Below are 23,821 nucleotides of genomic sequence, written 5' to 3' on the forward strand. Positions count from 1 at the left end.
TAGTGTATATTATAGTGTTTTTACAATTCTTAAAACTAAACGTTGTGCAAATAAAGACAAAACAAAACTTGTGCTGGGCTATTTTTAAAACTCTTTAATATTAATGATATATAATATCCAACTATTTGCACACTTTACATGTCACTCTCTCCCCCTCTGGGAAGGTGGGGGATTTGGCATCTCTGCAGGAGTGCGGTCCGTGTTCATTTGTTTTTCGATTTAATATTAAAGTTAAAAAACGAGAAAATGGCTAAAGTATTAATAATTGTTTTTTCAACAAACAAAAAAAATACGAAAACGAGAATTTGGTTTGCTTTTATATATTTTTTTAGGTTCAAGGATAGAAAATTGATAAATGGCTTGAATATTCAATTTCCACGTGTGGGCTTGTAAGAAACGCCCCTTTCCACTGATTGGTCAACCAAAGATCAACCCATGCAGTTTTCAGTGTTTCCACAGTTCCGTGCAGAATAACAGTCCTCCGCTGCTGGACGGATTCTTAAAGTGTTTATGACAAATAAAGCTTGAGCCTGTAAACGCACCTCATAACATTCCCCTAATTGGTTGAAATTAGGTGTCAGTTAAGAGTGCAGAGGTCAGCGGCCATTTTAACATCAGTTATCAAGCAGTGTTTGTCTTCTATCTTAGCTTTTATATATATTGCAAATTCTGCTTACAGAAGATGTGATTGCACGCTCTGCTTTTTGGAAATGGTACTACTACAATCTGTGGATGTTTATTGCTATATAAATGTGATATGGACTAAATATTTCACTGAATTTCAGATTGCCTGGACCCTATAGAGTGGAATTAAACCATATTTTTTGGGGGGAAGTCATTGATCATTGGACTAACATGAGGCTTCATAGGTGAGTTCATTCAGCTTTGTTAGTGGTTTCCGTTTGTTGGGGGTCGTACAAAGACACTGATTGTACCTGGTTATTTTATTGCATTTTGAAATGGTCTCCATCATTCGATTCACAAGAATCTCAGCTTTCAAAAGATATGTGGCATGTTTAGCTTTTATTTTTGTGTTGTTGTGTCATGCAATTTAACCTTTTGAAGTGCCAGTCACGATGGGTTAGGATCAACCTGTTCATTTTGTGTAATCAGTTCAACTTTGAAAAGGATGGATCTATATTTTACATCTATATATTTGTAAAGTTCCTGTTAGATTATGTCAGTATTATTATCCCTGGTGTATCATCATTAATAAATGACGCAGAGAAAGTTTAAAATACGATAATAATAGTCAACCAAAAAACAATGTTTAGTATTATTAGTATTTTAGTATTATCATATGACATCCCCTTCAGCCAATAAAATTCAAATCTATTAGTCATGTGCTTGACATTTTTGGCAACAAGGAAGTGGAGACAGTAGCAAGTTAGGTACATGCTGTCAATGCTTCATTGTGAGTTAAAGGGGTGGTTGCATGCAATTTCACTTTTTTAAAGGAGTAATTCAGCTCTTGGAAGATGAATCTGTATTTAAACTGGGTCATTAATGTTGTAGAAATGTGAAATATAGTTTTTTATTCATTGCTTTCTAGACTGAAAAAATACAGAAAATGTAGTTTTGTCTCATGGGGATGAAAGACAGCAATTCCCAGAATGCTTTGCTGCCCTACGAGGCCACTCCCAAAGCCACCGCTAATAGATTACTAAATCACTTTCCCACCGCGACCGCGTTCATTTTCATAAAATCTGTTCAGTTTAAGAACAGACACTATAATTAAAAACTGAACGTGTGTTCAATATGTGATTTAGCCGCTGAGGGAGTCTCACAGCCCAAAACGCTACAGGAGTCACATTACATTGACAGTCATGGATGAGCTCGTGATGAGATCTGAGGTAAACGCGTCCGCGGCATAGATTCACAGCGCATGTTCAGTCTGGCGCGTTTTCAGTTCATGCCTTTGAAAGCTTAACTTTTATAGGAATTAGTTTGAGCAGTTGAAAGACTTACTTTGCTCTGCTGGCCGCACTGTTTACATGAATGCCTGAGGCGGCAGCTGAGTGCTGTGAGTGCGATCTCCCATCCTCCATGTGCGAGTTGAAAATATGCTCTGCTGGATGTAGTCTTTAGCCCCTGGCCAAAAATGCCTCCGATGACACAAATTGACGATATATTTTTCCAGAAATAAAATGCATAAATCTATTGTCTCAGGGGATATGAGAAAGGGAAGCACAATCATTCGAATATACTCCAGGGTTTCTACTGATACAAAGCCATATGCTAATCGCTAAAGTAACCCTTTACCTTTAGTTAGTGTGTAATGTTGCTGCTTGAGCATAAACAGTATCTGCAAAGTTACAGCGCTTTAAGTTCAATGCAAATGGAGATATTGTCTTTTAAAGTTACGGCAGTTTATTGCCTACAAAAACGGACGCTTTGGACTACAACGAGCTTCTTCCCCGGTTGGTGACATCATAAACCCTTGCTATTAACATAAACACTGCCATAGATGTGACTTCTGCCCGTAATGGTAAGGGGCGTGGCGTTCCCGGAAAACTTGTGCTTGGCACTTCAGCCAATAAAAATACATGAAACTACATTTGGCCATCTAACCAATCCAAGACCATTGTGTTTTCTGGAGGGATGGGCTTCATAGAAGCAAGAAACAAACGAGCCATTCAAAGGACAGTGGAGACAGCGGTGTGGAATAAAAGTAAAATATAAGAAAAATATGGCATTTAAAAAAAAAAAGTAATAAGACATGTTATACTGCGCCCCAAAAACACAACCAAGCCTTGAAAAAAACTTTGTTCTGACTTACTGAGGAAAAAAAGCATTACAATAAATCACGCTACTAACGTGATTAAATTTAATGATCGCTCATATCACATCAGACTGTGCAAATTATTATTATTGTTTTGTTCTCAATTTGTTAATGTTAACAGCATCAGTCTATTAGCATGGCCTGTACATTTCTATTTCTGTACAGTCTAATCTTTTGCTTTTGATAACGGGTGACTCTCCAGTTGTCACTGATGATTGTTGATTGGAACTTCATGGATTACAAATCACCATCAAAATACGTTTCATTATTCCAGCTGCTGTGAGAAAAGGCTATAAATGATCCGCCATGTGCAGCATCCTCATGCAATACTACTACTAGTGCTACAACTCAAATTTTTACAAGCTTGCCGTTTTTATTCGGGTTAAGGTAAGGAGATAATTTTGAACACTAGTTTGTTATTTACTTGGTCAATTTGATTTTATTTAATTTTTAACCAAAAAACAGTTACAGACTGCAGCTTTAAATAAATGTAAAATATGATGTGTTTTTTTTCTAGATGTGATTTCATATATTAGTCCCATATGTTTCAGTGTTCATGCAAAACTTGTGTTCTAGATCCACACTTTTTGTATAACTAACTAACCTACTTACAATTTCAATAAATTTGCTATGTTGCTCATTTCCAGGTAGGTTAAATTATGGACTAAATTGTGCTAGTATTTTATCACAGCGTGCCTAACAACAGCCCATAATCATTGAAAATCCCTGTAATGCATTGGCTTTGGCTTATTTGTTATTTTGCAATTCTTAAATTAGATAATAAGAGGTCAGTGTTTTTTGAGTGACGCATGGATATCCTTTTAGCTCCAAGTAGATGTTTTTTATAGTTGCGGGCGGCTGCACAGGGGGAATGTGTTCAGTCAGTGTATCCAGTTAAGTAAGGGTAAAAGCTCACCATTTAGTGTAAGACCATCTGCTGTGCAATCACTAGAGTTGTATTGACCACTAAGATTAGATTTGCCATTTTCTGGAAGAGTGCTGTTTGGATCGGAGGCAGGTGTACAACTGTTTTTCATTCTCAGACCTGCAGACCCCGCAAGCAGAAACAGGACGTGTGTGTGTGTGTGTGTGTGTGTGTGTGTGTGTGTGTGTGTACTTGTCTACCTATCTAACAGGGGACCTTGGCGTCGTTACACACTCACCAACAGGGGACCTCTGAGCCAAGAGGGGACATTTTTCAAGTCCCCTGTTGGTCATGCATTAAATCATGTGAAAATGAAGTAAAAAACTAAAGAAATGCTCTGGTGATTTTTTAAATGTTTGACCAAGTAAGGACCTACAGGTGTGTGTGTTTAAATCATGTTAAAATCAAGAAACAACACTCTGGTGAATTTTTAAAAATTTTGACCAAGAGGGGACCTAAGAGTGTGTGAGTGTTTAAGGCCATGCTCAGCAGCTCCCCTGTAGGCTGGAGCAGGAACTGTAATAGCCCTTAAACACACGTCGTTCACACACACACACTCCTCTATTGTTTGAATGGCCTGCTGTCCTCTGACTCTAGAGCTGCTGTTTAACAGGCTGCTTACTAAAGGAACAAACATCATATAGATTATATCTCTTTACTAAATACCCTGACTAGTTTCAAACTTTGCATTACTTTAAAATTAAATACTACAGGATCCAAGAAAAAACGATTAAAAAATCTAAACAACCAGGATGTAATTAGAAATACATCTGCCATCAAAATGTGTGTGTCCTCAGTTTCTACAAATAAATATAGTAAATACCATCCATCATTGCCGTGGAGAGACCGTAAAACTTTATTAAATTATTAAGGGATCTCATTCAATGCTTTTGTAAACATTTTTTTTTCTGTGTATATATATATATATATAACATTTTAATGACAGTGGCCTATAATTATTGAAAAATAATGCATTATTTTATTTATATAAAAAAAAAGGTACGGTAAATGGGACAAACTTTGCATCTAAAGTTCTTTTAAACAAGTGTTAACATAGACATTATTAAAAACATTTTATTTTAGCCAAGTATTTGTAAAACTAATGTGTGACTTTTGGCCCATATAAAAGCCCCATCTTACCACCTTATACATTTATGAGCTTTTTAAACTAACCACTTTTGATTTATTTATGTTTAACAAAATGATGCAGGTCCCCTGTTAGATAGTAAATCACGACGCCTGTGTGTTTGCTGTGACATTTCTTATCATCACAAACACACTGCAAAGATTTAGAGTTTTTACAGCAATACCTGAGTTTAAAGGGTTAAATCAAGCAGAAATAGCTCTCTAATGTATTAATTGCAGGTCATTATTGAATAGTGATTACGTTACACACACACTGACTCAGGTCCCCTGTTAGATAGTAAATCACGACACCTGTGTGTTTGCTGTGACATTTCTTATCATCACAAACAAACTGTAAAGATTTAGAGTTTTTACAGCAATACCTGAGTTTAAAGGGTTAAATCAAGCAGAAATAGCTCTCTAATGTATTAATTGCAGGTCATTATTGAATAGTGATTATGTTACACACACACTGACTCAGGTCCCCTGTTAGATAGTAAATCACGACGCCTGTGTGTTTGCTGTGACATTTCTTATCACCACAAACACACTGCAAAGATTTAGAGTTTTTACAGCAATACCTGAGTTTAAAGGGTTAAATCAAGCAGAAATAGCTCTCTAATGTATTAAATGCAGGTCATTATTGAATAGTGATTACGTTACACACACACTGACTCAGGTCCCCTGTTAGATAGTAAATCACGACGCCTGTGTGTTTGCTGTGACATTTCTTATCATCACAAACACACTGCAAAGATTTAGAGGTTTTACAGCAATACCTGAGTTTAAAGGGTTAAATCAAGCAGAAATAGCTCTCTAATGTATTAATTGCAGGTCATTATTGAATAGTGATTATGTTACACACACACTGACTCAGGTCCCCTGTTAGATAGTAAATCACGACGCCTGTGTGTTTGCTGTGACATTTCTTATCATCACAAACACTCTGTAAAGATTTAGAGTTTTTACAGCAATACCTGAGTTTAAAGGGTTAAATCAAGCAGAAATAGCTCTCTAATGTATTAATTGCAGGTCATTATTGAATAATGAATATGTTACACACACACACTGAGTCGAGTCCCGTTAGATAGTAAATCAAGACGCCTGTGTGTTTGCTGTGACAATTATTATCATCACAAACACACTGCAAAGATTTAGAGTTTTTACAGCAATACCTGAGTTTAAAGGGTTAAATCAAGCAGAAATAGCTCTCTAATGTATTAATTGCAGGTCATTATTGAATAGTGATTATGTTACACACACACTCACTCAGGTCCCCTGTTAGATAGTAAATCACGACGCCTGTGTGTTTGCTGTGACATTTCTTATCATCACAAACACACTGTAAAGATTTAGAGTTTTTACAGCAATACCTGAGTTTAAAGGGTTAAATCAAGCAGAAATAGCTCTCTAATGTATTAATTGCAGGTCATTATTGAATAGTGATTACGTTACACACACACTGACTCAGGTCCCCTGTTAGATAGTAAATCACGACGCCTGTGTGTTTGCTGTGACATTTCTTGTTGTCATAAACACACTGCAAAGATTTAGAGGTTTTACAGCAATACCTGAGTTTAAAGGGTTAAATCAAGCAGAAATAGCTCTCTAATGCATTAATTGCAGGTCATTATTGAATAGTGATTACGTTACACACACACACTGACTCAGGTCCCCTGTTAGATAGTAAATCACGACACCTGTGTGTTTGCTGTGACATTTCTTATCATCACAAACAAACTGTAAAGATTTAGAGTTTTTACAGCAATACCTGAGCTTAAAGGGTTAAATCAAGCAGAAATAGCTCTCTAATGTATTAATTGCCGGTCATTTTTGAATAGTGAATATGTTACACACACACTGACTCAGGTCCCCTGTTAGATAGTAAATCACGACGCCTGTGTGTTTGCTGTGACATTTCTTATCATCATAAACACACTGTAAAGATTTAGAGTTTTTACAGCAATACCTGAGTTTAAAGGGTTAAATCAAGCAGAAATAGCTCTCTAATGTATTAAATGCAGGTCATTATTGAATAGTGATTACGTTACACACACACTGACTCAGGTCCCCTGTTAGATAGTAAATCACGACGCCTGTGTGTTTGCTGTGACATTTCTTATCATCACAAACACACTGCAAAGATTTAGAGGTTTTACAGCAATACCTGAGTTTAAAGGGTTAAATCAAGCAGAAATAGCTCTCTAATGTATTAATTGCAGGTCATTATTGAATAGTGATTATGTTACACACACACTGACTCAGGTCCCCTGTTAGATAGTAAATCACGACGCCTGTGTGTTTGCTGTGACATTTCTTATCATCACAAACACTCTGTAAAGATTTAGAGTTTTTACAGCAATACCTGAGTTTAAAGGGTTAAATCAAGCAGAAATAGCTCTCTAATGTATTAATTGCAGGTCATTATTGAATAATGAATATGTTACACACACACACTGAGTCGAGTCCCGTTAGATAGTAAATCAAGACGCCTGTGTGTTTGCTGTGACAATTATTATCATCACAAACACACTGCAAAGATTTAGAGTTTTTACAGCAATACCTGAGTTTAAAGGGTTAAATCAAGCAGAAATAGCTCTCTAATGTATTAATTGCAGGTCATTATTGAATAGTGATTACGTTACACACACTGACTCAGGTCCCCTGTTAGATAGTAAATCACGACGCCTGTGTGTTTGCTGTGACATTTCTTATCATCACAAACACACTGTAAAGATTTAGAGTTTTTACAGCAATACCTGAGTTTAAAGGGTTAAATCAAGCAGAAATAGCTCTCTAATGTATTAATTGCAGGTCATTATTGAATAGTGATTACGTTACACACACACACTGACTCAGGTCCCCTGTTAGATAGTAAATCACGACGCCTGTGTGTTTGCTGTGACATTTCTTATCATCACAAACACACTGTAAAGATTTAGAGTTTTTACAGCAATACCTGAGTTTAAAGGGTTAAATCAAGCAGAAATAGCTCTCTAATGTATTAATTGCCGGTCATTATTGAATAGTGATTACGTTACACACACACTGACTCAGGTCCCCTGTTAGATAGTAAATCACGACGCCTGTGTGTTTGCTGTGACATTTCTTGTTGTCATAAACACACTGCAAAGATTTAGAGGTTTTACAGCAATACCTGAGTTTAAAGGGTTAAATCAAGCAGAAATAGCTCTCTAATGCATTAATTGCAGGTCATTATTGAATAGTGATTACGTTACACACACACACTGACTCAGGTCCCCTGTTAGATAGTAAATCATGACGCCTGTGTGTTTGCTGTGACATTTCTTATCATCACAAACAAACTGTAAAGATTTAGAGTTTTTACAGCAATACCTGAGCTTAAAGGGTTAAATCAAGCAGAAATAGCTCTCTAATGTATTAATTGCCAGTCATTATTGAATAGTGATTACGTTACACACACACTGACTCAGGTCCCCTGTTAGATAGTAAATCACGACGCCTGTGTGTTTGCTGTGACATTTCTTATCACCACAAACACACTGCAAAGATTTAGAGTTTTTACAGCAATACCTGAGCTTAAAGGGTTAAATCAAGCAGAAATAGCTCTCTAATGTATTAATTGCTGGTCATTATTGAATAGTGATTACGTTACACACACACACTGACTCAGGTCCCCTGTTAGATAGTAAATCATGACGCCTGTGTGTTTGCTGTGACATTTCTTATCATCACAAACAAACTGTAAAGATTTAGAGTTTTTACAGCAATACCTGAGCTTAAAGGGTTAAATCAAGCAGAAATAGCTCTCTAATGTATTAATTGCCAGTCATTATTGAATAGTGATTACGTTACACACACACTGACTCAGGTCCCCTGTTAGATAGTAAATCACGACGCCTGTGTGTTTGCTGTGACATTTCTTATCATCACAAACACACTGTAAAGATTTAGAGTTTTTACAGCAATACCTGAGCTTAAAGGGTTAAATCAAGCAGAAATAGCTCTCTAATGTATTAATTGCTGGTCATTATTGAATAGTGAATATGTTACACACACACTGACTCAGGTCCCCTGTTAGATAGTAAATCACGACGCCTGTGTGTTTGCTGTGACATTTCTTATCACCACAAACACACTGCAAAGATTTAGAGTTTTTACAGCAATACCTGAGCTTAAAGGGTTAAATCAAGCAGAAATAGCTCTCTAATGTATTAATTGCAGGTCATTATTGAATAGTGATTACGTTACACACACACACTGACTCAGGTCCCCTGTTAGATAGTAAATCATGACGCCTGTGTGTTTGCTGTGACATTTCTTATCATCACAAACAAACTGTAAAGATTTAGAGTTTTTACAGCAATACCTGAGCTTAAAGGGTTAAATCAAGCAGAAATAGCTCTCTAATGTATTAATTGCCAGTCATTATTGAATAGTGATTACGTTACACACACACTGACTCAGGTCCCCTGTTAGATAGTAAATCACGACGCCTGTGTGTTTGCTGTGACATTTCTTATCATCACAAACACACTGTAAAGATTTAGAGTTTTTACAGCAATACCTGAGCTTAAAGGGTTAAATCAAGCAGAAATAGCTCTCTAATGTATTAATTGCTGGTCATTATTGAATAGTGAATATGTTACACACACACTGACTCAGGTCCCCTGTTAGATAGTAAATCACGACGCCTGTGTGTTTGCTGTGACATTTCTTATCATCATAAACACACTGCAAAGATTTAGAGTTTTTACAGCAATACCTGAGCTTAAAGGGTTAAATCAAGCAGAAATAGCTCTCTAATGTATTAATTGCCGGTCATTATTGAATAGTGAATATGTTACACACACACTGACTCAGGTCCCCTGTTAGATAGTAAATCACGACGCCTGTGTGTTTGCTGTGACATTTCTTATCATCATAAACACACTGTAAAGATTTAGAGTTTTTACAGCAATACCTGAGCTTAAAGGGTTAAATCAAGCAGAAATAGCTCTCTAATGTATTAATTGCCGGTCATTATTGAATAGTGAATATGTTACACACACACTGACTCAGGTCCCCTGTTAGATAGTAAATCACGACGCCTGTGTGTTTGCTGTGACATTTCTTATCATCATAAACACACTGTAAAGATTTAGAGTTTTTACAGCAATACCTGAGCTTAAAGGGTTAAATCAAGCAGAAATAGCTCTCTAATGTATTAATTGCCGGTCATTATTGAATAGTGAATATGTTACACACACACTGACTCAGGTCCCCTATTAGATAGTAAATCACGACGCCTGTGTGTTTCTCTCCTCAACCCCCACAACCCCCCACTCACAATTTACATTTCAATAAGGGAGACTTGAAAAACCAGTTTGTGAACCACAGGCCAATAGAGCTCAAACTACCAATATGGCAGAACCCTTCTCAAATAAACTAGAGAAGATGCTGGGATTTGCCCTGCCAAATTAAACTAAATTACAGTTTTTACAATCGCTAGGCCACGTTTCTCAATACTTTGGTCATTTTCAAAACTTGTTCTCCAAACCAACTTTCTGCTTCACATCAGTTATTTTACATTCAAAATCCACAAAAACTAACAAAACACTTAATTCATGTCTCAAATCAAGTGCCAATGATCCACAGTTTAGCTTGCACAGACTGAAGTTGTGATCACTCTGTGAAGACTTTTGAAAAAGTGACCAACATTTGTTTGACAAATTTGAGAGTGCCAGAGACTTTGACTAAGGAGAATATTCTGAGCACACTGTGTGATGTTATTGAGATCTTTTATGAAACTTTTTAGAGGTGACAAAAGTGAGAGTTCCAGAGTATCTAGCTGAAGAAAAAAGTCTGAGCACAGCATGCGATACTGTTGAGATCCCTTCTGAAACTTTAGAGGAGACACATATGAGCAATCCAGTCTCTCTAGCCAAGGAGACAAATCAGAGCATAGTATGTGATGTTGTTGAGATCTCTTATGAAACTTTAGTAGAGATAAACATGAGAGAATGTCATTTTTTGTCTCAGGATAAACATGTGAGAAGCAGGAGACTTAGCCTTATGTCTCAATTTGATGTTCACTTGATCTCATTTCTGTCTAGGAGAAAGATGTGAGTTGAGAAGGAGATCTCAGGTTTGATTTTCCTTTCCTCTAGGTTGGCCTTTGGTTCACAAACTGGGTTTTTAGGGCCCTATAAAATCCGTTTTATTTTTTCCCAAATTCCATTTTTTCCGTTTTAATTTTTGCAGATTCCTTTTTTTCCGTTAAAATGTTTGGTAATTCAGTTTTTTTTACCCTTTACTGTAATTTTGGTGAAAAAAGAGTTTGCTTTTAATGTTAATATAATACAACATAAAACAAAAAATAGGAATGACCTTAAATTTATCGAGGTAACAAACATCACATTTACTTTTTAGGACAAATATGATATTTGACATAACACTGCACTTCAAATACTTCAAATATTAATGGTTATTAGCTTTAAACTTTCCGGTAAAATAAATCATAATAGTTTATATAAGTTAAAATGAAAGTGCTCCATTAGCTTTTTCTTTCAAGTAATTTTTTTTTTAAAAGAACTAAAAAAAAAAAAAAAAATCATAAGAATCATATTTTACAGTACTCTTAAGTACTATTAAGTAAAACATTTAAATTTGAAAATTAACATAAAAAAAAACATTGCACCATGAAATCATATAGTGAATTGTTCTGTGTGTTTAACAATCACCATAATGATATCCAGAGCTGTGAAAAATAAAAATACACGAAAACAACACTGCCAGAAGTTTTTTTCCCCAACTTCAAAGGCCCCTTTAAATGATTAAAACTAGATGCTTAATTTTAACTTTAAGGTTACTTATCATGTAAACTACCCATATAGAGCATGTTAAATGCATGTTTGGAACAGACTAACAGAGGGGAAAACGGTCGCATTTGCAGCAGATATGCATTGCTGCCTAATGTGCACATTATAAATCAAAGCACGAGATGACAGGGGTCGAGCAGAACACCGGAAAATCTGACAGAATGGACAATATTTGTCTGTCTGTGCAATACACGAGCGCGGCTCCCGCTCTCCATACGGAAAGCTTCTGCGCCGCCTGCGCATGCAGTGTGAAACCGCCGTTAGCGTCGAGTTTCTTAACTTTTTCGCTGCCGAAAGCAGAGCCGTGGAGACCAACTTCGCCATACTTTCATTGTTTTGAAGGGCGAGCTGAAATGACGGGAGGGGTTGTGTCGCGAAGATTTGCTTCCCCCGGTCTGCACTTTCCTCAGACATACGTTCTCCACCCACACGACACAGAATTTCATTACAAATATGTAAAATTCCGGGGAAATCTGCGTTAACACCAGATTCCGCGTTTATATGCAGATTCCGCGTTAATATGCCAATTCCGCGATTCCGTCCGCGATTCCGTGATCGCGGAAATTATAGGGCCCTAGGTTTTCAAGTCTTCCCTTATTTATTATTATTAAAATGTAAATTGTGTGGGGGGTTGTGTGGATCTACTGTGTTTGTGGGCCCAGTTTACAGCAGTTAGTTCACCTACAAATGAAAATTAGCCCATGATTTACTCACCCTCAAGTCATCCCAAGTGTATATGACATTCTTTTTTCAAATGAATAAAATCTGAGTTATTTAAATTTATATTAAAAAAGTCCTGGCTCTTCCCAGCTTTAAAATGCCAGTGCCTTGTCGGTCCATAAAAGTGCATCTAACCATCATATAACTGATCCACACAGTAACTGATCCATAGACTAAAATACTAGCTTTCGGTTTTCAGTGCCACACGAATCACATTGCGCTTAAAGGACAACTCCGGTGAGAAATGACCCTAGGGGTAATTAACAGATGGTTATCGAGTAGATCGTTCTCTGGGATGCGGTTTCATGAAAATCGAATTTATAGAGTTTTATCTCTAAACACAGATTAGCTTATAATGTTTGTCTATGGGGCATGGAATAAGTGAAATTAAACCGCTAGTTAATACCACTAACAAGGCTCAAAATAACCTCACACTAACACGGCAGCATAATGAGGGTCCCTACATGCAAACCGCAGGATTGAGAACTTGTTAGAGTACAAACGGTTTAATAAGAAGATACTTTCTAAAGACAGTACATTACACGTTTACAGACTGCAGCCATCTTGGAAAACAGTCTCGACTAGTCGAGCCACGAACGTTGTGCTAAGTGAGCTGATCGATAGGAATTAAGTTTGTGAAATCTAATTACATGGACTTTTTTTTCTTTTTTTTTCTCTACTGCGTTCAGTGCTTTCTTCCGGAAACAATGGCCCATATGAGATTCCATGTCACAGTTCATCACTTAGCACAGCGTTCGTCACTCAAATCTGTTTTTAGAGATAAAACTCTTTACACTTGATTTCCATGAAAATGCATCCCAGAGAACGATCTACTCTGTAACCATCTATTAATTACCCCGAGGGTCATTTCTCACCGGAGTTGTACTTTAAAGAGTAACCCTTCTTCACCCATGAATGCACTGACAAACGCAGAAGAGAGAAGATAGAGCTAAACAAAACTTAGCGTCAGGGGTTACTCTTTTCATAATAACACTAAAACACAATTTCTTTCAATAAAAATAGTTTGTTTAGTCTATAAAGTTTAAAATATGGACATTGTTCTTACACAAACGTGCCACGTTGCTTCAGAAGGCTCTTCATTACTCACGTGCTATATGCGTGAACACCTAAAGCACACGCCCCAAAAGCTGTATCTCTGACAGTCCACGAATGCTAAACTAAAATGCTAAAATTAATACAAAATTGTTTTTTAAAAAAATAGGAAGTATCCCAGTAAACATAGTTGCTTATGTCATAGTAGGTTCAGTTAAGTGAACATACACTTTGAGAAAAAGTAACTTTAAAATTATTAACTTATAAAAATATATATATATATATATATATATATATATATATATATATATATATATATATATATATATATATATATATATATATATATATATATATATTTTTTTTTTTTTTTTTTTTTTACAGTGAGGACAATACAGTGTTATATTACAACTACTGACAGACCGTCCTGAAAAGCACTGTTTATTTCATGTGTATCATATCTTTTGTATTTATTTGTGCTTTCACTTGTAATGTGTTTGGGCTTGTGGTTTTAGATGTGTTCTTGAAATTGGAATAGAGAATAGTGTGTGTGTTGAGTTTGCTGCTCAACCCCCCACCAGTAATTTACATTTCAATGCAAGAAGACTCTCACAGGTGAGACACAGAAGCTCACTACTGTTACCTGTGTCCTAGACCAAATACACTGCCAAAAATAAATTGAAATTACATGATGAAATGAAATTACAATCGCTAGGACATATTTCCCAATATTTAGGAGAACTGAGTGAGGAGTTTATAAATTTGCTAACCAACTTTCAGCTTCACAGCAGTTAATTTTACTTTTACAAATCAACTCATTCTTCCAGAGCACTAGCAGCGCAGGTTTACATCAATACTAACATCAGGAACATTATACAATTAAAATGTCTTTACAAAACTAGAATGACACTCTCTGCTGCTTATAATTCACTGCATACTTACAGTACAGTACAACATTATTCCTAAGTTTCCTCTTTTGAATGGATGGTAATGGCCTAACACTTCTGTTGGTGTTCAGTTTCATCAAAGTTGCTTTGATAGTGTTTGATTTTTTTAGCAGTATAAATTGCATTACAGTATTACTGTATACATGTTGTAAATTGCTGTCTCATTCAGTTTTGTATTATGTTATTGTTTTGTCCATAAGTTTAACACTTTTGAAAACAGCATGTAAGGATGTGCGAATTGGCCTGTAGAACAAAGTTTTGATTGTGTTTGTGTCAAAGTGAGAAAAGATTTCAGGTAAATTGAAAGATGTTGCCATTGAATGCATGTTGTGCTAAAGCAATGTTGATCCACAGTTAAGCTGTGATATAAAATGTTCTTTTACAAAACATTTCTCAATAATAAACACACTTTTTCAACTTTTTCAACTCTTCACACAGTGATCACAACTTCAGTCTGTGCAAGCTAAACTGTGGATCATTGGCACTTGATTTGAGACATGAATTAAGTGTTTTGTTGGTTTTTGTGGATGTTGAATGTGAAATAACTGATGTGAAGCAGAAAGTTGGTTTGGAGAACTGTGTGAAGGATTTTGAAAATGACCAAAGTATTGAGAAATGTGGCCTAGCGATTGTAAAAAATGTAATTTAGTTTAATTTGGCAGGGCACATCCCAGCATCTTCTCTAGTTTATTTGAGAATGGTTCTGCCACATTGGTAGTTTGAGCTCTATTGGCCTGTGGTTCACAAACTGGTTTTTCAAGTCTCCCTTATTGAAATGTAAATTGTGAGTGGGGGGTTGTGGGGGTTGAGGAGAGAAACACACAGGCGTCGTGATTTACTATCTAACAGGGGACCTGAGTCAGTGTGTGTGTAACGTAATCACTATTCAATAATGACCTGCATTTAATACATTAGAGAGCTATTTCTGCTTGATTTAACCCTTTAAGCTCAGGTATTGCTGTAAAAACTCTAAATCTTTACAGTGTGTTTGTGATGATAAGAAATGTCACAGCAAACACACAGGTGTCGTGATTTACTATCTAACAGGGGACCTGAGTCAGTGTGTGTGTAACATATTCACTATTCAATAATGACCGGCAATTAATACATTAGAGAGCTATTTCTGCTTGATTTAACCCTTTAAACTCAGGTATTGCTGTAAAAACTCTAAATCTTTACAGTGTGTTTGTGATTATAAGAAATGTCACAGCAAACACACAGGCGTCGTGATTTACTATCTAACAGGGGACCTGAGTCAGTGTGTGTGTGTAACGTAAATCACTATTCAATAATGACCTGCAATTAATACATTAGAGAGCTATTTCTGCTTGATTTAACCCTTTAAACTCAGGTATTGCTGTAAAAACTCTAAATCTTTACAGTGTGTTTGTGATGATAAGAAATGTCACAGCAAACACACAGGCGTCTTGATTTACTATCTAACAGGGGACCTGAGTCAGTGTGTGTGTACCGTAGTCACTATTCAATAATGACCTGCAATTAATACATTAGAGAGCTATTTCTGCTTGCTTTAACCCTTTAAGCTCAGGTATTGCTGTAAAAACTCTAAATCTTTACAGTGTGTTTGTGATGATAAGAAATGTCACAGCAAACACACAGGCGTCTTGATTTACTATCTAACAGGGGACCTGAGTCAGTGTGTGTGTGTAACGTAAATCACTATTCAATAATGACCTGCAATTAATACATTAGAGAGCTATTTCTGCTTGATTTAACCCTTTAAACTCAGGTATTGCTGTAAAAACTCTAAATCTTTACAGTGTGTTTGTGATGATAAGAAATGTCACAGCAAACACACAGGCGTCTTGATTTACTATCTAACAGGGGACCTGAGTCAGTGTGTGTGTACCGTAGTCACTATTCAATAATGACCTGCAATTAATACATTAGAGAGCTATTTCTGCTTGATTTAACCCTTTAAACTCAGGTATTGCTGTAAAAACTCTAAATCTTTACAGTTTGTTTGTGATGATAAGAAATGTCACAGCAAACACACAGGTGTCGTGATTTACTATCTAACAGGGGACCTGAGTCAGTGTGTGTGTACCGTAGTCACTATTCAATAATGACCTGCAATTAATACATTAGAGAGCTATTTCTGCTTGCTTTAACCCTTTAAACTCAGGTATTGCTGTAAAAACTCTAAATCTTTGCAGTGTGTTTGTGATTATAAGAAATGTCACAGCAAACACACAGGCGTCATGATTTACTATCTAACAGGGGACCTGAGTCAGTGTGTGTGTAACATATTCACTATTCAATAATGACCTGCAATTAATACATTAGAGAGCTATTTCTGCTTGATTTAACCCTTTAAACTCAGGTATTGCTGTAAAAACTCTAAATCTTTGCAGTGTGTTTGTGATTATAAGAAATGTCACAGCAAACACACAGGCGTCGTGATTTACTATCTAACAGGGGACCTGAGTCAGTGTGTGTGTGTAACATAATCACTATTCAATAATGACCTGCAATTAATACATTAGAGAGCTATTTCTGCTTGATTTAACCCTTTAAACTCAGGTATTGCTGTAAAAACTCTAAATCTTTGCAGTGTGTTTGTGATGATAAGAAATGTCACAGCAAACACAGAGGCGTCGTGATTTACTATCTAACAGGGGACCTGAGTCAGTGTGTGTGTACCGTAGTCACTATTCAATAATGACCTGCAATTAATACATTAGAGAGCTATTTCTGCTTGATTTAACCCTTTAAACTCAGGTATTGCTGTAAAAACTCTAAATCTTTACAGTGTGTTTGTGATGATAAGAAATGTCACAGCAAACACACAGGCGTCGTGATTTACTATCTAACAGGGGACCTGAGTCAGTGTGTGTGTAACGTAATCACTATTCAATAATGACCTGCAATTAATACATTAGAGAGCTATTTCTGCTTGATTTAACCCTTTAAACTCAGGTATTGCTGTAAAAACTCTAAATCTTTGCAGTGTGTTTGTGATGATAAGAAATGTCACAGCAAACACACAGGCGTCGTGATTTACTATCTAACAGGGGACCTGAGTCAGTGTGTGTGTAATGTAGTCACTATTCAATAATTACCTGCAATTAATACATTAGAGAGCTATTTCTGCTTGATTTAACCCTTTAAACTCAGGTATTGCTGTAAAAACTCTAAATCTTTACAGTGTGTTTGTGATTATAAGAAATGTCACAGCAAACACACAGGCGTCGTGATTTACTATCTAACAGGGGACCTGAGTGAGTGTGTGTGTAACAATCACTATTCAATAATGACCTGCCATGAATACATTAGAGAGCTATCTCTGCTTGATTTAACTCTTTAAACTCAGGTATTGCTGTAAAAACTCTAAATCTTTGCAGTGTGTTTATGATGATAAGAAATGTCACAGCAAACACACAGGCGTCGTGATTTACTATCTAACAGGGGACCTGAGTCAGTGTGTGTGTAACGTAATCACTATTCAATAATGACCTGCAATTAATACATTAGAGAGCTATTTCTGCTTGATTTAACCCTTTAAACTCAGGTATTGCTGTAAAAAATCTAAATCTTTACAGTGTGTTTGTGATGATAAGAAATGTCACAGCAAACACACAGGCGTCGTGATTTACTATCTAACAGGGGACCTGAGTCAGTGTGTGTGTAACGTAGTCACTATTCAAAAATGACCTGCAATTAATACATTAGAGAGCTAATTCTGCTTGATTTAACCCTTTAAACTCAGGTATTGCTGTAAAAACTCTAAATCTTTGCAGTGTGTTTGTGATGATAAGAAATGTCACAGCAAACACACAGGCGTCGTGATTTACTATCTAACAGGGGACCTGAGTCAGTGTGTGTGTGTAACGTAGTCACTATTCAATAATGACCTGCAATTAATACATTAGAGAGCTATTTCTGCTTGATTTAACCCTTTAAACTCAGTTATTGCTGTAAAAACTCTAAATCTTTACAGTGTGTTTGTGATGATAAGAAATGTCACAGCAAACACACAGGCGTCGTGATTTACTATCTAACAGGGGACCTGAGTCAGTGTGTGTGTAACGTAATCACTATTCAATAATGACCTGTAATATTCAATAATGTAAATACATTGGTGTACCTGACAATAATCTTAAATGAGAGATGTGGACTGATCATATACTGTAATTATGAAGACACAACAGAGAATGAATTTCTTAAAGAAATGACTTTTCTGTAATGTATTAGGTATTATGTCTAAGGTATATTGTGTTTGTGTGTGTGTGTGTGTGCCTATTGTGATTCCAGATGCCTGTGTAAACAAGTTAACTTATTTTAATGTGTTGACTAACATACTAAAGCACAAGAAGACTTGTGGACTAACTAAGTGTAGTGTGTTACTTGATGTTACATCTTGTAACTTTATTGCGACTGTGTAATAAATATATTTAAAAATAAATTAAAGTATTAAAGTATATTTTAGGTTACAAATAAATACTTCTCAGTACATTCAAAAGAACACAGTTATTATAAAAAGACATATTATTACTTGACACATTATATAGTCTGTACGAAGCTTAACTGCATTTATGTTATTTATTTGTAAAGACATGTAATGGTGGAGATGGCATATATATATATATATATATATATATATATATATATATATATATATATATATATATATATATATATATATATATATATATATATATATATATAAAATTAAGACAGACAGACACACACACACAGCTCCACTACAGACTAATGGAGGTCCCCTGTTGGATAGGTAGACATCGGTCACACACAAACACACACAGCTCCATTAGAGTCTATGGAGGTCCCCTGTTGGATAGGTAGACATCGTTCAGGTCCCCTCTTGGCATATTTTTAAAAAAATAAAAAAATGCTTATTTGAAGTTATATTATGAATAAGGACCTTAAAAGAAAATTGTGTATGTGATTTTTGTTTCTTCAAAATGACTAGAAACACAGGTCCCCTCTTGGATAGTGTAGAGTGATAGTCCCCTCTTGGTAATATAGACGTGTATGTGTGTGTGTGTGTGTGTGTGTGTGTGTGTGTGTGTGTGTGTGTGTGTGTGTGTGTGTGTGTGTGTGTGTGTGTGTGTGTGTGTGTGTGTGTGTAGGTGTTTTCCCAATGTTTACACTACACTAAACTGTTTACCACTTTGAGTCCTCCGCACAATTCTCAGGTGAGCATATTCTCAGGTTCTGAATGCCTAAAACTGAATAAGTTGGGTTCTAGTTACAGCTGGTATGCATGCGTATATCTCCAGAACAGACACAGACATCTCCCATTGCTTCTCTTTTTGTCCAGGAGACAGTAATCTTCGCCCTGTCTTAGAGCTGACAGCGCCGTAAGCCCATCTGCAGGAAGATGAAGACATCTGTCTTCGCGTTTCAATCAGCTTCCTCACACAAACACTTCCCGCCTCTTTTGTTTGCGTTCATGTTTCTTTATTTGACTGAGTCTTAGAGGGATCAAATAAAGCGGCATGCATGAGAAGAGATCTTTTTTTCTGCTTTGTTTTCCGTGTGCGTGTATGTTGTTTTCCATCTGTGAGGCTGCTTCCCATTTTTTCCAATTTTTCAGTGGGATTAGAGAGGGGAGTGATGGCTTTGCTCACTGGCAGACGCATCATAAAGCTATGGCTTAGACAAGTCACTGGAGCCACAAAGAAACCGGCACACCTCTAAAACCCCTCCACACACATACACATAAGCTGCCACACATACACACACACCTGAAACAGTAAGGACCGGGTGAGCAGAGGGGTATAGAAGAGTGGAACAGAAGGGAAGTAAAGACTGCTTGTAAACATCCCTGTAAACTGTTAAGTGCAACTCTGTTCTTGTATGCCATCAGTGCCAAATAGGCATTTTGCCAGCCCATTATATTACACTGCAGCTAAAATAGTGAGAACACTATAGTTTCTTTTACATTTTTCTTCACTTCATTATTTAGATTGTATTACATACAGTGATGGTCAAAATGTATTGGCACCCCTGGTAAATATGATCCAATATGGCTGTAAAAATTAATCTGCATAGTTTATCCTTTTGATCTTTTATTTAAACAAATTTAAAAAATCTAAATTTTCATTGATGTAAAATAATTGAAAGTGTGGGGTAAATCACGTTATGAAATAAATGCTTTTCTCTAAAACACATTGGCCATAATTATTTGCACCCTTTTATTAAATATTTTGTAACCTCCTTTTGCTAAGATAACAGCTTTGATTCTTGATCTATAATGCCTGACTGGTGAAAAGAGACCATTCCTCAATACAGAATCTCTCTAGATCCTTCAGATTCCCAGCTCCATGTTGGAGCTTCTTCTCTTCATTTCACCCGAATCGTTTTCTGTAGGGTTCAGGTCAGGAAACTGAAATGGTCATGGCAGAACATTCATTTTTTGACACATTTTTGTGTTGATTTTAATGTCTGATGGAAGATCCAACTAAGGCCCATTACAATATTTCTAGCAGAGACCGTTATTTTTTTATTCTTTTGATCTGTTGGTATTTGCTAGAATGATACCATGTATCTGAACAAGATGTCCAGGTCCTCCAGCAGAAGGATGTCCAGGTCCTTTACCCACCAGCTTTTTTATTTAAAAAAAGTTGCCAACCACCGCAAGGGTTTTCATAATTTTCCGGAAAAAATATAATGACCCATATTTAGTTGTATGAATATCTGAACATGCAATATATCAAAAGAAAGAATAGACATCTGCTTTAAAGGTGTCATGAACTGGCTTTAAAAAAAAATTATACTGTTGTCTGAGGTCAACTAATGAAGTTTGTGTGGTTTTAACATTAAAAAAACATCATAACTAATAAGTAATAGGCTAATTTCTACACTGGTTTTGAGGCTCTCTCCACTGGAGACTTGGAAATAAACGCCCACAGCTAGGAATGGATAAGTTTTGCATATTTAATGAGCTTCAGCTTTATCTATGCCCCTGTCAGTTCAGTTCACATGAGGGAGGGGTTGTTTTGAAAGCGGCAACCGGAATGATTCAAGTACGTCTTTATCAAACAAACACAATGATTTATTTCTCATCCACCCGCGATTGATTTGACTATTATTTTTGTATTACATAGCCCGCACGATCATTCAATATAAGCGTGAACCACGTGCACACACACACGTGAGCGCGCGCCCTTCAAGTCAAGATAGAGAATGGCGCAGAACAAGAAAGGAATATTATGAGATTCATAGGCCTGTCGATGGCCTTACGTTTTGGTAGCCTGTCTGGAAAACAGCCCTTGCCCTTGCTCATACATGTCTGAGTCCAGCGTGCTAAAGGTATGTGATGTTAGACACGTATACATAAGCAAAACGATCTATAACAATGCCATATTTTTTCACTAGTTCACACTTACATCAAATTAAATAGAGTAAAGATTATGCGTATTTGGCGTGCTGTCTGGGGGAGGGTTCCGGGCTCGGAATTTGGCCCGAATCCAGAGTACCCCACCGTGATATTGATACTCTAGAACTGGACTAGAGTATATTATAGATTGTGTTCACATTTAATAAGAGATGGGGTGGTGGAGGGATGCTAAAATGAAAATGGTCAACGAAAGAAGGTAAATCTGCTGTATATATACACCCCTCTTGTCGTTGATTAGCTTGATGTGTTCCACTTGTGTTTAATTAGGTTTAATTATCTGAGCGCGTTCCACTTGTGTTTAATTAGGTTTAATTATCTGCATAAGCTCCTCCTGAAATTTTGTTGATAAAAACTTCACTACATATAAAAAACACGTTTTACTCACATAAGTGTGTTGCACCATTCACAATATCTTGCTATATTCTTCGGCATGTTTATTGCAGCTGGCTAGCGTGATCAGAATGGCTCCATAAGTCAGTGGGCGGGGCTACTGGACTACATGTGCTTATTATTCTGTAGAGGCGGTTTTTCAAGTTGCGAACAGGATCGTTGTTTGGGCCTGGTGTCTATAAAAGCTTTTCTTTGACTAAAAAGGACATTTTCAGCTCTGAAACTTACAGGATATTCTTATATATTACCATGATCTATTATATATCAAAAATTGACTTCTCAATTCATCGCTCCTTTAAAAAATAAAATAAAAAAATAAGTAATACGTTTCTTTCTCTTTTTTTAAGAGAAAAAAGCAACATTTTGAACAAAAAGCTGAGAAAATCACGTCTTTGTCAAAGACTATATCCAAATCCAAAAACAAACCAATGCTGGTTTGTTTTTGGATGAGCAAGAAGGATCCGAATCATTAATCAATACGCTGATTCATAACTGTTCTAATCTTTATTTGAGGATTGAAAACAAACCCGGAAGAGAAGACAATGCTGAGTAAAGTTGTAGTTTTTGTTATTTTTAGACCAAAATGTATTTTCAATGCTTCAAGAGATTCGAATTAACTAACTGATGTCACATATGGACTACTTTGATGATGTTTTTAGTAGCTTTCCGGACATGGACTCTATAGTGTGCATACACTTGCATACGCTCTCGGACTTAATATAAAATATTTTAAACTATGTTCTGAAGATGAACTGAGGTCTTACGGGTGTGGAACGACATTAGGTCATTAATTACATATATTTCAGTTTTGGGTGAACTAACCCTGTAAGGTTTTTTGTTTTGTTTTTTTACATGTTTATTGAAGTTGTCTCCCACGTCAGGTCAGGTGAGCGGCTCCTGTGGGAAGACGGTTCTCATTTGTAGGGAGGGACATCAAAGCACTGCAGCTCTGCATTAGTAAATCAGGGAGAAGTGGACTGTTTATCCTTTGCACAGGCGGTGCGAATGAATGCGACTGCCTGCTTCTTTCACAAGCTAATGCTGAATAAATCTTCATCCCATTTAATTATACTACAAAGTCTTTCACCTCAGCCCTTCACGCAAGCCTTTTGAAGCATCTGTGTTTGTGCTGAAAAGAGAGTCACTTTTAATTTTTTGCTCTGGGATGAGTGTCTCTCTGAGAGGCACAAGGGAGGCACCGAAGGACAACTCTCCTGGCTAACTGATCTGAGAGTGTGTGTGTGTGTGTGTGTGTGTGTGTGTGTGTGTGTGTGTGTGTGTGTGTGTGTGAGTGTGAGTGTGAGTGTGAGTGTGAGTGTGAGTGAGTGAGAGAGAGAGAGAGAGAGAGAGAGAGAGAGAGAGAGAGAGAGAGAGAGAGAGAGAGAGAGAGAGAGAGAGAGAGAGAGAGAGAGAGAGAGAGACATTCACTTGCAATAAACATCACACTTTTCACTCAGACACAGGTAGGATTTTTCAGATCCATAATTCATGGAATTTCTTGGTGTCTCTCAGAGAATAACAATGCTCTTTATTTTGAGACTGTACAGCATCTGCACGGGGTAAACACATGACGGCATTCAGCACACATTTAAACTACAAACACATAGGCAGTTGAGAGTGTCACGTTTTAATGCGCCCTTTCTGGGGAAA

At 36.6% G+C, this 23,821-nt stretch overlaps 1 long non-coding RNA gene across 1 annotated transcript; it reads left to right on the forward strand.

Moving 5' to 3' along the window:
* Positions 1-587: 587 nt before the first annotated feature.
* On the forward strand, positions 588-20,140 carry LOC137092839 (uncharacterized). The gene is made up of 3 exons (XR_010908350.1): positions 588-713; positions 786-869; positions 19,700-20,140. It is a non-coding gene; the product is annotated as an uncharacterized lncRNA (long non-coding RNA).
* Positions 20,141-23,821: the final 3,681 nt, after the last annotated feature.

Source organism: Pseudorasbora parva, chromosome 11, assembly GCF_024679245.1.
Source record: "Pseudorasbora parva isolate DD20220531a chromosome 11, ASM2467924v1, whole genome shotgun sequence".
Taxonomy (NCBI): Eukaryota; Metazoa; Chordata; class Actinopteri; order Cypriniformes; family Gobionidae; genus Pseudorasbora; species Pseudorasbora parva.